Below are 15,216 nucleotides of genomic sequence, written 5' to 3' on the forward strand. Positions count from 1 at the left end.
TGGCTAATTTCTCATAAATAAATTTAGGAGCATATGTGGAGAAAATGTATTGGAAATTAAGATATTCGTTTCCATATTAATTAAATAAAAGAATATTGGTTTGACTATTGATATGATAAAAGAGGGTGAATAACGCTACTATTATTATGTTCAGTGATTTCGTTTAACTTTCAAGTCAACATTTCTTTTTATTTATTTCGTTCATATCTCTGAGGAGACATGTGTGTGTGTGTGTATTCAGATATAATAATTAGCAATTTGTCTTGATTTTCTTTGTTGTCACGCTAACGAGTTACTGCAGAAGTAGAAGGTTATCGAAATACAACTGGAGAAAGAGTGACAGACAGTTGGACAAGTAAAATGAAAGTAAATGAAAGGATAAGATATTTAAGTCTCCAGAGCGGTGAACAGACATAAAATGAGAGAGAATGAACTTTAAAAAGAGTATGTTGGAATAAGCGGTGTTACAGCTGTCGGGGTGGCAGATATAGTTTACCAAAAGGAAAGACCATACGACTTAATTTAGAGACAGAAAAAAACGCAGCTTTCTTTTTTTTTTTTTTTTTTTTGATAAACAGTAGATAATTTTTTATACTATCTTCTCTTTCTATAATCATCATGCACAAAAGATAATTATTTGATCAAATTGGCGTTTTCTTAATAAAGAGGAAATTCAGGTAATTTAGCCCCAACACATTACACCCGAGTCTGCGTGACTTAGCCAGTTCGGCATAACTACAGAGTTGTACCCCCCAGACTTTGGAAGGTCATAACTTTCAGAAAAATAAATATGTTTTAATGAAATTTTCTATGCATATAGTATTTACTATGTAGAATCCGAATATACAAAAATTTCCGGTGAAAGTGTTTTGGAATGGGGGTGGGGGACAATTTTCGGAAATTCCAACAGAGTCCACTTAAATTCTTCTTAACTTCCAGGAAAATTAATATTTTTTCGGGAAATTTTCTACAAATATACCTTGATGTATGTACATTTCGAGCATGTAGGAATTTTGAAGGAAACAACTGCAGGTTATTTTTGAGAAGCGTTCCCCACTCGGTGGTGTTTCGGAGCAAGTCGTCCATATTTGTTTCATTTTTCTCTATTATGTGCGTATGTGCATCCGTAGATTTCTAGACAGTGAAGAGAAGCCGTCATAAGAAAACTTTCGTTAAAAATAACATGCACACGATTTTTTTTTTCTCAATAGAAGTAAATTCCAAAGTAAACGTTTCTAGTAGAGAAGTAGAAGAGAACAGGAGCAAAAATAGGAATATACACGCACGGTTAAATATAGAAACTATCACAGTGTCGCTTCCCGAAGAATTTTTAAATGTTAGCTTTCCGAAACTTTTTTTTCAACCTTGCAAAAACACGAAGATTAAGAATAAACAGAAAAAGTACACAAATATATTTTACATACCTGTCGTATACGTCGGTTTTGTTTTTTTCACTTTAAAGGTGGTTATGTTATTTTGGTGGGATTAATCCATTGCTTTTCACCAAAGTCTTCAGAATGATGGGAAGCATCTTTCCACAAAAAAAAAAAAAAAAATTTTATCTTTTTCACTTCCGCCACCCCCTCACCACCCCAGTCCGAAAAGATGTTGGCTTTTTTTTTTTGCCCACTACGCCCTTAAAATCTATGAGAGAAACATTTTCGGTTTATAAAAAAATTGTTAATTATTTCAGAAGAAAATGTGTGATTTAAGGGAGATCTGGCTGTTGTTTCTAGCATACCCCCAAACCTCCCTCCTCGTTTCTTTCTCACACATCTATCGATATTTTTCAGTATTTTTCTCCCCATAAACAAGTTTTATGGAATGATGATATCAATATAACACACGTGTAGTCCCAACCGAGCGAGGCCGTGTTATGTGTATGTATAAGAAAAAAAAAACAACACCTAAAAACATCTTTAGTGTTCATATTAATCTGTCAAATGTAATGCTTATTTGCTCACGTTATTTTAAATCATCCAGGTTCAAGAGGGGTGTCCACAATATTTGCTTGTAATTTTGTAAATTTTTTACATACAGATTGGAAATTTTGTCAGTGGGTGCTTTATATACTACTGGTTTATTGTTATATAATTTTAGCTGATCTTGTTGAGTGAATTTGACTTTTATGGACAGGTAAATTTAATTAACAGGTGTAAAAGTCATAACATTATGGATAAACACTAAAACTGAAATTCTTAATGCATCTTAACAGTTTGATTTGTTACTAAAATTATCCCTGATGTTAGCGGCTAAAAATTTTGCCACTTTTCAAGATGGAGTACATTAATTTGAATTAATTAAAATACAGGTATATTCGGTACAAGATTTCATTCTTTCGGTAAATATTTCGTACTTCGGTGTGGAATAATTTTTATCCACAATTTCTTTCGGGTGCATTCAGCGTATCAGACCGCCAAATTCGTCGCAGGCCATTTTTTTTCCAGAAAAGAAAGTAGGGAGGGGTGGTGGTGACCTCGAAGTTTCCCACCAAGGGAGTTTTGTTTCGCAGGTCTTTTTTTTTTCTTTTCCAGTTATTTTTGCATGCTTTGAATGAATGTGACATCGGAATCACGCGTAAACGGCTCCTTTTTTCATAAAAAAAAAAAGATTTCGCTGCTATTTCTAGCATGCTCTGTTACCATGTAACAGTTATTTGCGTTCACACCGAAATATTTACCATTTATTTTCCCACTTTATGGAAGTTAATATTTTCTCTGTTGACATCCACATCAGTTAATTTTGCTTTTCTCCCAGTTCTGTGCTTTCGGGAAGAAAAGCCCTCACATCTCAAAGCTACGAGAAATTACTAACGTGATTTGTTTATTTTTTAAAAAGATTTCGTAGAGGAATTAGATACAACGCGTTCTGGCCGGTTTAAACACTAAAGGATTAACAAGTGGCAAAACTATAAAATCAGCTTTTTTGACCTTTTTGAACCCCAAAACTTTTTTTTTTTTTTTTTTTTGCTTAGAGTTAAACAATACTGATTTTGTAGTTTTAAATTTCAAAGGACCTAGGAAAGGGTGGTTTCATAATTTTGGCTCTTTTTTTAAAGGCTTTTAGGAGCCAGAAAAGGGTAAAAAAAAAAATTTTTTTTTTAAAAGACTCAAATGTAACAATATTTTATTCTCCGTGCTGCTCCTCACTTTGGTGAACTTGGTGCTATCATACCTATCCAACCAGATGAAGCGATACCTGGGGTGAAAGGCAGCAGCCAGTTGGCATTCCTCATTGCCCAGGAGGGTCGCAAATCTTTTGACGATGCCTGCCAAAACTGCGTCGACCAAGGGGTTGCAGTAGACGAGTTTTGGGTTAACAGACTTTAAAGGAAGTTAAAGGAAGCTAATTGTAACGGAAGTTAATTAGTCCGATAATGATTTTCAAAGTTAACTCAAAAGTTAAATTGTTAATGAAAATGTTAACTTCGTTGATTAACGATTAACGGACTTACGCCCGGCTCTCTCCCCCCCTCTCTCTCTCTATCTATCAATCAATCAATCTATCTATCTATCTGTCTATCTGTGTGTGTGTGTGTAATTTTCAAGGAAAGATCCGGAGAAATAGTTGTCGGTGATATAAATGATTTAAATAACATCCTGTGCATTTGTCTCCATTTTTCATTTCTCTTGTATGTATGTATGTATGTACGTGGGTACATATGTATGTATGTATGTACGTACGTATGTATATGCGTGTGTTGACAGCTACATTAAATTCATCTGACAGTTTATTCAACCGGCCTGGCTGAATTTTGCAATAAATTTTGCACTAATGCAGTACTGAGTTCCCCAATCAGTAAATATTTCGTTGTTATTCTTAAATTTAGCAAGCACACACACTTGCGTTACCCTCCTTTATGTTGCACCACGGACAGTAGCGTCTTTCAAAGTGAAATGTTTGGTGACAACCTTTAGCCGAACAAAATTTCCGGTTAAAGTAATAGGTGAAAATATCCCGTTATACTGAGTGAAAGGGAAAATAAATATTTAGTTTGTTTAATGCAGATACCATACTGATTGTTCTGGAACTGCTCTCCAGATCCTTTTTTATATCCGGACATAATTATGCGAAGGCACTTAATTATTTCAGTACCCAAGTCCGAACGAGAGATATTTGTTTATTCATTCATAACTGATCAAGAAGGCGGAATCAATCTCCCTACATCCCACTATAGTGGTGGCGCAATGGCCCAGTGGTTAGAGCAGCGGACTCGCGGTCGTAGGATCGCGGTTTCGATTCCTATTTTTTGTTAAGAAGGCTAAGAGAAAAAGGTGTTTTATATGACACATTCTACCAGTGTCCCAAGTTTGAAAGTGTTTCGTTAAGAAAAGAAGTGTTGCCCGTCAAACCAAAAAGATCCCATTTAATATAAATAGTAAAAGATTTTAATCAATAAGACAGTATGGATTTCACTAATAAGTTTATAAATTATTCAAAAAAGTATAGGAGTGATCACCAGGAAGCTATTAATTAGCAGCTCTCAAATTCTTTACGGCTGAACCTATCACGCATGGAACCTGATGTTAATTCTATTATTGAGCGTAGCAAGAAATAGGCTCATCCTTCTCACAGGCCTCAATGAAAATGTAATCTGAAATAACTGTGTTTCTTTTATAAACGTTTTGACCCAGTAGAGTTAAGTGGGTCGCCATAAACTGGTGTCATAAATAGTGGGTCGCGTCTCTAAAAAGCTTTAGGAACCACTGCACTAGATCATTTAGCAAAGTAATAATAAACTATCGATGAATCATTGCTGTCCTGTACAACCAAAGCAGAACGAAAAAGAAAGAAAAAAAAAAAAAGACAAGCCATGAACTATGTTTACGGACAGTTGCGGAAGAAAAACAAAAGCTTCCGAATAGCAACGGAAACTCTATCGTCTGCTTTTTGATTGCCGTCGTCCCGACAAGAAGAAGAAATATTGTGAGTTCAGACATTTTTCTACCTTATTTTCCCTTGAAATCTTATCGCAAGATTTATTTCAAGGGATATCAATCCATTCATGATTTATATTCATTCAGCACGTTAGAAGTTGAAAAGGTGAGTATTCATGAACAACAACGTGATTTAAAATAAGAAAAATGTTTCGTTTAATACATTGCAAAAATATTGTTTATTCTATGTTATTCTATCCTCTCCAGCTGCGTCAGTGAATCAAGAAACCACGTTTAAAGGCACGGCTTTGATTTTAGATTAAGCCAGGTAGGAAAAACCGGTAAGTTCTGCGTAAGGCGCAGGAGTGGCTGTATGGTAAGTAGCTTGCTTACCAACCACATGGTTTCGGGTTCAGTCCCACTGCGTGGCACCTTGGACAAGTGTCTTCTACTATAGCCTCGGGCCGACCAAAGCCTTGTGAGTGGATTTGGTAGACGGAAACTGAAAGAAGCCCGTCGTATATATGTATATATATATATATGTATGTGTGTATATGTTGTGTATCTGTGTTTGTCCTCCCAACATCGCTTGACAACCGATGCTGGTGTGTTTAGATCTCCGTAGCGGTTCGGCAAAAAGAGACCGATAGAATAAGTACTAGGCTTACAAAGAACAAGTCCTGGGGTCGATTTGATTCGACTAAAGGCGGTGCTCCAGCATGGCCGCAGTCAAATGACTGAAACAAGTAAAAGAATAAAAGAATAGAATCAAATACGAGGACCCAGAAATCAACTACACACACATGTTTTATATGTGTGTGTGTGTTCAAATTGGATGTGTTCATAGAGTAACTCTTCTGTTATACAAATGCACTGATCAAAATTGCCTTCATCAACAGCATTCCAGCTTCGATCATTTTGTTATTTTGCATATCTAGGGCTATATTATCCTGTGTCCTTCCTCCGTTCTAAAACAGTAGGGTGTGATGTAAAAGAGGTTTACTTCTTATTTCAGGAAAGTTGTGTATTTTATGTCTAAAATCCCTGGGATAATTGGTTGATAGTTTGTGTTTGCTTTCTTTGTTTGGTTAAGTGACATATTATCTGGTCATACTACTTGATCTTGTAACACAGCTTCCAGTCTGCTCAGCATTTTCCTCCACTCCCTCAGAATTAACTCTTGTTTCTTCTTATTTTTTTCATTCTCTGTTACGATGCCTTGTTTGTTCTTCGCTACTTTGCACATTTTTTTCTCTCTCTCTATCTCACTTCAATGTCTATGTGTCTCTCAGTATATGTTCTGTTTTCACTCCCACATTTCCATTTTAGCCTTATTTTCTTCTCCCCTCATTCAGTTATCCCATATTTCTCTTTATTCCTAATAAAAGAGTGCTACAACTAGCTGTATTTGTAGACTACCGGGCTATTCTTAGCAATACTGCATTTTACAAATGGCTAAAAAATTTGACCCTCTATTGTGCTGTCAGCAAGCTAAATTAAAATTCCTAATGAAAGATCTATCCACTTTGGTAGGCACTCTTTGATTGGGAAATATTTTTTTAGCTTACTGTTAGAAATTCATGTGGTTGTGATGCAAACGTTTTAAATATACAACATTGTGGAGGAAGCACTGAATTTCTTAATGGGTCTATTAAGCAGTAATGACAATATTTTATTGTCTTTGTTTTATATCTAAAGTAAATAAGCTTTAAAGATCCCATAACTCTGTAAAATGGTCTCTTGTTAGTTTTAAAGCTCAGTACCAGAAACTAATAAAAAAATTTTCAACTATCATAGAATGCTTACAAAGGTGAACACTTCCTCTATCAGTAGCAATGTAAATTTTCATTGCCATAGAAAAATTGTTTTATGAGAAAGTCAATTTGCATAAGTTATTGCTCTAATTTATTTCTCTACAGTTAAAATTTGATTTACGATTTTGTTCAGTGAATCCTTACAGTGTTGTGAATGATAATAAATACAATGCCAGCTAATTTTGTAAGGGGTGGGAGCCAATTAAATGAAATCAAGATATCACTGGTACTCTATAATTTCTTAAAAGAATGAGAAAATGAAAGACAAACTCCCCAACTCTATCAAATTTTGAACTCAGTATAGAGATGACAAATTGGATACTGTAAAACAAAGAACTTGCAACTTGACTCTTCTTCTGTGTTTGCTTCTCTTTAATTGATAATAGCTAGTAAATCTTTGTTAATTCAAATATAGTAGATGACTTCAATTTCTGTTAATAGTGTGCAGTATTTCATAAGTTTAACCAAATGTTATTGAATACACAAGTATAATTTCTTATGTCTAATTAGATTGCTATAATGACTTAATGTCCACATTTTATTAGAATTTATTAGGTTTTCTCTAATAGAATGACATTATAATACCATATGAATAAAGTTACATTTTGCAACATTATCAGTATTGTTATCATTACTAACTAGTGTAATATTTGCTTTCTTATAAATCGATGATTACAGTTTCAAAATATCAGACTGAATCCTAAATGGTATTCTAATTCATCTCTTCAACCTCACTTCTCTCCTGAGTTCAAACCTTTGTAGAAATGTGAAATTGTGGTCCGTGTTTCAAGAATGTATAATTGGGAATTCCTTAAATTATTATATTTTAGAAACATTATCTTTCTTTAAGTCTTATTTGGATAGCTAGTCAAGCTTTCAAAACTAATCGTTTACCGTAATTGTCCAACTACATTTTCCTCTAATTGTTTCACCTGCTGCTATACTACACTGAATTTGCTTATTGTATATCACTTCAACGTTTGATTCAACCTTTACATGTTGTTTTACCAGTCATTGTGTATGAGACCTTCCAGTACAACACAATTGACTATATGAGTGACCTTTCCATATCCTACTCTGCCAGATGTTTTAAGCATCTCAGCAGTAATTTCTGATGAAACAGGAACTTTCTCTGCTTTTATATCTTTAATTGCTTTATGTATCATACTAGAGTGGTTGGTCCTTCTATTAACTCCATCTTGAGAAGAGCCTCTTTTTCTGATGTAGCACTACCATTATCCAACTGTGCACACTTCTCATTTACAATATGACAATTTTCTTTAGAACCCTGTCTTGCAGAGTGGAACAATTCATGCCTCTGACTCTCACGTCATAGAACATTGGCAAATCTCCTGTTCTGCTTTTCTCCTTACTAAGTAAACCTGTCACCTAACTTTCCTTCAAGCTACATGGTAAAATTCTCGGCTGCCCCCACTTTTTACAGACTTTCCAAGTCTGTCACTTAGCTATTGATTTTCTTGTCTGAAGATTATCATGTCCATTAGCATTACAGAACTTTAGCAGCCTTGTTCCCTTCTCATTTTTTGAATCAAATCCAAAGCCTTTATGCACACCATGGAATCTGTCAGAGTGCTGTTCAACATAACTGTTAAAACTCCAGCTATGAGGAAAAGTCAATGCCATTCACCATTAAGTTTGTCTGCATGAAGGCTTTGTAGAATCAGTCCTTCCGTTCATATGAAAGTCCAGATTGTGGAACATATGCATAGATAAATATCAGTTATATTAATCAAGAGTGGTTTGTGTTTTATAATGGTATCACACATTCAGATTAACTCAACCACTTTATCTATCTATTTCTCTACCAATAGTTTACCTACTCCACTCACGCTATCAGTACTGCTAGAAAATTTTTTACTATGTTTCATAGCCATGAGAAATCTGGCAGCAGGTCGCCTCCATCTTACCTTTTGTGCATGCACATATCTATATACCTCTCTTCAAGCATTTCAGCAATCTCTCTAAACCTAACTTCCAGTGTGCCTACATTGATTGCTGTTCTAAGATTGTAAATTTGATAGGAAGTGTGAGGGGACAGCTGGAGAACTGTTTTCTACACCTGTGAAGAAGGTTTATGCTAGCATTTGCCACCTGACATTAGGTTCTTGCGTATGTCTAAATATCTGAATATTCTCACTCAATGTTTTACTATTACCTTCAATCTCTAAACCATTGGGACCAAGCAGTTGTGTGAAGAGGAAAGGGGGTTCATCTAGGCATCAAGAGCTGTTAAGTATCATTTGTCTAGGAGGTAGGAGAGGAGAAAGAAAGAGTAGAGGTAAAAAAAGAATCATATGTACATACACCCATGTTGAATCCCTACATATGCACATGGCAGTTTGTTAAAGAAGCAAATAAAGTACGTCATTAAAAGAGGCGGTGGAGTTGGATAGCCAAGGACAGGTGGGGTATGAAAGACACATTTACATATAAAGATTAAACTAGCTCTTTCTTTCGCTCTATAAAGTTTATGGCTACATCTTACTAAAATTAACATTGTCTCTTCATGAAATTAGGGCTAAAATTAGTTAAATATTGATGTTAAATGTAGAACTTTGGTATCTCTTGAACATCTGAAATATCTTATATACAGTACTTGTTCCAAACAAAGATTTTATGAATATGTAAAATCTTAAGGTAGAAATTAAAAAATTCCATATTTCCAAATAAATTCAGAATTCAGTTTAATTGCATTTATTTCCTGCTCTCTTTACATAAGATAGGTAAAAAATTTACACACACATTCCAATATATATATATATATATATCATCATCATCATCGTTTAACGTCCGCTTTCCATGCTAGCATGGGTTGGACGATTTGACTAAGGACTGGTGAACCAGATGGCTACACCAGGCTCCAATCTGATTTGGCAGAGTTTCTACAGCTGATGCCCTTCCTAACGCTAACCACTCTGAGAGTGTAGTGGGTGCTTTTATGTGCTACTGACACAAAAGCCAGTCAGGCGGTACTGGCAACGGCCACGCTCAAAATGGTGTATTTTACGTGCCACCTACACAGGAGCCAGTCCAGCGGCACTGGCAATGATCTCGCTCAAATATCTTTTCATGTGCCACTGCACAAGTGCCAGGAAGGTGACGCTGGTAACGATCATGCTCAAATGGTGCTATTTACATGCCACTGGCAGGGAAGCCAGACAGCTGCTCTGGCAACGATCACGCTCGAACGGTGCTCTTAGCGCTCCACTGCTACAGATGCCATCACGATTTCGCTTTTGCTTGCCCCAACAGGTCTTTGCAAGCCGAGTTTAGTGTCCAATCAAAGAGATGTTTGCATGGGTGCCAATTGTCGAATTTAGTTCGATTTCAATTTCACTTGCCTCAACAGGTCTTTGCAAGCAGAGTTTAGTATCCAATGAAGGAAAGGTACGCATAAGTGGGCTGGCTACATCCCTGGCAGAGGCTTGGATTTTGGTCTCACTTGGCTTGCTGGTATATATATATATATATATATATATACATATATATATAGAGCTGCCATGATTGACTGCTAGCTCCAAAAGTTTTTTTATTCTCTCTCTGTTTATTTCCTCATGTTCCTTTCTGTTGAAGAGTGTAGGCTCGAAACGTAAAAGACTTTCTCACCTTCCCGAGCGTTAAACTAAAGCACTTGTTTGTTGTTTATACACCTGTCTTCGTCTTTTGTTTTTCTGTAAATTTCAACTATATATATATATATATATATATCTATACTATATATAAAACAGAGATGTGTGTGTAATCGCTTATCACGTGAAAACGGCTTCACCATTTACTTCCATACTTGTAATACATGAATAATTTGACCTCGGATAAATCTTGAAAACAAATGAAAAGGCAATCAATCTCTCTTTCTTTTTCTCTTTTTTTCTTTTTTTTTTTTGGTCCTCTTCCTTTTCGTTCATCTAACTGTGGAGGTATCAACACATGATGTACCATCCAGACAGGACACAGGCAAAGATTCAAATCCAAAGATATACTACTGGGTTTAAGCATACTCATATCAGACACAGATTCATCTACATACACCAGCCCATTCTCACCAGAAATACTAATGAATTTGGGTATATTCTTACACAAAGTTGACTACAGACCTAAGTCCATTCTTGCTAGCTGTGTAAACAGCCTCAAACACATTCCAGTTGGATTTAAATTTAGAGGTGTTAGAAATGCATGGCAGATCATTGAACCTTATAGTTAGCAGTATCTATTGTATACCACCTCCTTCTAGCAAGGTAACCTTTGCTATTATTTCTAGCAGGCAAGCTGGCAGAATTGTTAGCATGCTGGGCGAAATGCTTAGAGGCATGTCCTTCAGATTCCATGTGGTTGACTTTGCCTTTCTCCCTTTCAGGATCGATGGAAAAAGGACCAGTTGAGTACTGGTGTTGATGTAATTGACTATCCCCCTCCTCTAATTTCTAGCAGGTCAAGCAACTACATAGTCAATTCTTCTTAGACTTAGTATAATAGTATTGATATAATAGGTAAGCAGATATCAGCATAGCTAAGGTATAATAAAATATACAGTAAGGAAAAATTATTGATATCTCATGATTAATATTATATATATTTCATTTTATTGGCAAGTATTGTAGATAATTCCAGACATAATGAAGTGTAGTTTCACAATTAATTGTCACAGTAGTAATGAATGAATTGCTATGTAAATATACAAAATGTATATTTAATAACAGAAAAAACATAAATTATTTAGGAATTATTTCTAAGACATTACCTGCATAAGAGGGTACTTCTATAAGATAACTTACTTTGCTATAAACAGCAGCCTGATTGCCTTCAAATCATATCCTGCCATCTTAATGAACACATTGCATAATGTGGTCCTGGGTATACTACATGGGGAAAAGAAGAGATAGCCATGGCTGGAATAATTTAGCCTGACAGATCAACCTTGATCAGTTAGGCTCAATCATTCCATCTAGGATTATCCCTTCACATGAGAACCAGCTCATCCCTAATTAAGCATATCATAGGTCTGCTCAATCAGGGCTGATCTGGGGCTCAACAACAACAGTACATGAGTAGGTGTCATCATATTTAATGCGTTATTGTATCAAATATTTTTTCCTAGTAAATACAGAAGATGACATTGTTTGCATTTCTAATTTTTCTAATATTGTTGCATATTTTATTCTAGAAATCAGTTTGAGAAAGTTGGGTGCCCTGAGTACAGACCCTCTAAATTTGTCTTTAAGTATCAATAAAGTATGATTGGTTCAGTCAACTACTCTCCTTCCCGAGTAACAGTAATTTTCCTGATAATTTTATTCATGTACCTTATAATGTCTTATATTTATTCTATCCTTTCTTCCAAACATGCAGTTTACAGTTTGTGCAGTATATATTAAAAAGTACTAAATGAAATTTTCTGTTTAATTGGATGCAAGAACATAACATTTTAGTGCAAGTAAATGAGATAGCTTAAGTTGACTTCATTTCAAACAGGAATCAGAACTGAGTCACAGATTCTGATAATGGGAACTTGTCTCTCTCTTTTCACATCTAACAGATTTGTGTATTCATCAGAATAATTAGTTTTAGACTTGAAATTTTAAAATGTATTTTATTAGAGCACTAACTTTCCAGTATGTAAGATATTAAAAAAAGCAGCAAATATTTTATGGGTAAATTGTATATTTGTAACTATTTACTTACAAAACTGTGTTATCTTTCCTTATCAGCAGCTACCAAGTAATTAGATAGTTTCAAATATATCTAATTGACTTTTACTACATTTTTGTGGTGATTAACAAACATAGTCTAGTCTTTTTTAGTTTTTGTTTTTGAGAGAAGAAAAATAATTAAGAGAAAATTGAATATACTATAACATACTCTACTGGAAAGATTTCATCTTACAAATTTAAAACTTTAATTACAGTATATTGGTTTTGATAACTTGTATAGTTAGTGTAAGCCATAGTAGGTGGATAGTATGAATTAGTTTAAAGTGTTTTAGTTTAAAGTGTTGTGAACAATTCATTTTATTTAGAACAATTCATACTGAAGATATTTTTTGAGAGCATACTTGAGTAGAATGGGATTAGGACATTAGTTTTGAAGTGGCTTTTTATCTTGGCAGATCTTTTGTTTAGGAATTTGAGGAAGAAGTGAATTTGTTATGGTGACTTAAGTACTGTAATACGATATCAATATAATATATTGCAAATTCCAATAAGTTGTGTGTGTATGTAAGGTGGGGGTCACTTTGTCTATGTCTGTATGTTTCTGTATGAATATATTGTAGAAGTTAAATTCTGAAGATGAAATTTATCATTAAGATTTATATCATCTTCTTTTAGATATTTTTGTTATGTTTCCTAACCAAGAACAATTTGATCTGTTAAATATAGATTTATATATAAATTTATGTGATAAAATTTTGTTTTATATTTTCAGTTGCTTGAATTATAGTTGTGTTTTGACCAAAATTAATCTAAAATTATTTAATCAAAGATGAGATAAGATGAAGATCCATCTTATTTTCTATCACATCCCAGCTCTATATTTTACCTAATTGCTATGTAATTTTGTAGAGTTTTAAATAGAAAATGTGTTACTAAATGTCTAGTAGAGATTTTATTGCTTCACCATTTGTTTTTTGAGGAATGCTGATAAGCGGTATGAGTTATTAAAGATATGAAGGCACTTGGTCCACCAGGAATGCCTGATGAAATACTTAAAATATCTGACAACGTATGATATGGGTTACAAACCAACATAGTGAATCAGATATTACAGGAGGGTATCATACCTAATGACTGGCATTGCAGTATAATTATTTAACAGCTATAAAGACAAAAGCAATGCATTAGAAAGAGAGAAATCTACAGAAATATTACACTGTTAGACCAGGTTATGGAGGTTACAGAAAGTGTTCCTATGCAATTGATTAGGAGATGAATTAACATAGACGTGATGCAGTTTGGTTTAGTGCCAAGAAGTACTACTGATGTTGTCTAACTAGTAAGACTGTTGCAGGAGGAGCATATAGCCAGAAATAATACTTGGCTTTTGTTGACCTAGAAAAGGCTTTGGGTAGTGTTCTCTGCTCTGTGATCTGGTGGTGACTGAGGAAATTTGGAGTTGATGAGTGATTTGTGAGAGTTGTACAAGCTATATACATGAATGCAGTCAACAAATTGGGAGTTTGTAATGAGTACAGTGATAATAAATTTGGTGTGTGGGTTGGGATGAAACAAGGCTTAGTCCTCATCCTTTTCTGCTTATAATAATTCTTATAGATGAAACTGTAATAAAATTGAAAAAGAAATTCATGGAAATAAAGCACCTCAAAGTAAATTGAAGTAAGACTAAAATATTAGTGAATGTGAAAGAAGACTGGACCCTGGTATCAACAGGGAAATGGCCATGCTTTATATATATATATATATATATATATATATATATATATATATATATATATATATATACATATATAATTAAATTAAAACATAGGGTAAAAAAATCAGATATTAATTAATATTGATTTATTACCAGGAAGCTAGCACATTGAAAGAATTAGAGAGATTCAGAAGAAATATCTGAGATCTCAGGGGATTAATGTCGTCGTCGTCGTTTAACGTCCGCTTTCCATGCTAGCATGAGTTGGACGATTTGACTGAGGACTGGTGAAACCAGATGGCTACACCAGGCTCCAATCTGATTTGGCAGTGTTTCTACAGCTGGATGCCCTTCCTAACGCCAACCACTCAGAGAGTGTAGTGGGTGCTTTTATGTGTCACCCGCACGAAGGCCAGTCAGGCGGTACTGGCAACGGCCATGCTCATCTCGCTCGAGAAACCTCATGTGTCACCTGCACAAGAGCCAGTCCAGGGGCACCAGCAGCGATCCCGCTCGAAAATCCTACAACAACCCCACACAAGAGCCAGTTCAGGGGCACCGGCAACGATCTTGCTTGAAGAAATTTCATGTGTCACCAGCACAAGAGCCAGTCCAGGGGCACTGGCAACGATCTAGCTCAAAAAACCTCATGTGTCACCCGCACAAGAGCCAGCGCAGGAGCACCGGCAACGATCCCGCTCGGATGATTTCATGTGTCACCCGCACATGAGCCAATCCAGAGGCACTGGCAATGATCCCGCTCGAAAGACTTCATGTGTCGCCCGCACATGAGCCAGTCCAGGGGCACTGGCAACGATCCCGTCCCGCTCAAAACATTTCATGTGTCACCCGCACAAGAGCCAGTCCAGGGGCACTGGCAACGATCTTGCTCGAAAGATTTCATGTGTCGCCCGCACATGAGCCAGTCAAGAGGCACCGGCATCGATCTCGCTCAAAAAACCTCATGTGTCACCCGCACAAGAGCCGGCCCAGGGGCACCGGCAACGATCTCGCATGAAAGATTTCATGTGTCACCCGCACATGAGCCAGTCCAGGGGCACTGGCAACGATCCCGCTCAAAACATTTCATGTGTCACCCGCACATGAGCCAGTCCAGGGGCACTGGCAACGATCCCGCT

The 15,216-nt window shown here is 35.7% G+C and overlaps 1 protein-coding gene across 1 annotated transcript in view; it reads left to right on the forward strand.

Moving 5' to 3' along the window:
• The first annotated feature begins 2,898 nt into the window (after window positions 1-2,898).
• The window catches only part of LOC106880771 (meiosis 1 arrest protein-like), a 148,429-nt gene continuing 136,111 nt past the window's right edge, over window positions 2,899-15,216 (forward strand). Inside the window, exon 1 of the mRNA XM_014930867.3 lies at window positions 2,899-4,926. The gene's annotated coding sequence lies outside the window, so the exon portion shown is untranslated. The remainder of the gene's footprint in view (window positions 4,927-15,216) is intronic.

Source organism: Octopus bimaculoides, chromosome 3 (genome assembly GCF_046866305.1).
Source record: "Octopus bimaculoides isolate indiv1 chromosome 3, ASM4686630v1, whole genome shotgun sequence".
NCBI lineage: Eukaryota > Metazoa > Mollusca > Cephalopoda > Octopoda > Octopodidae > Octopus > Octopus bimaculoides.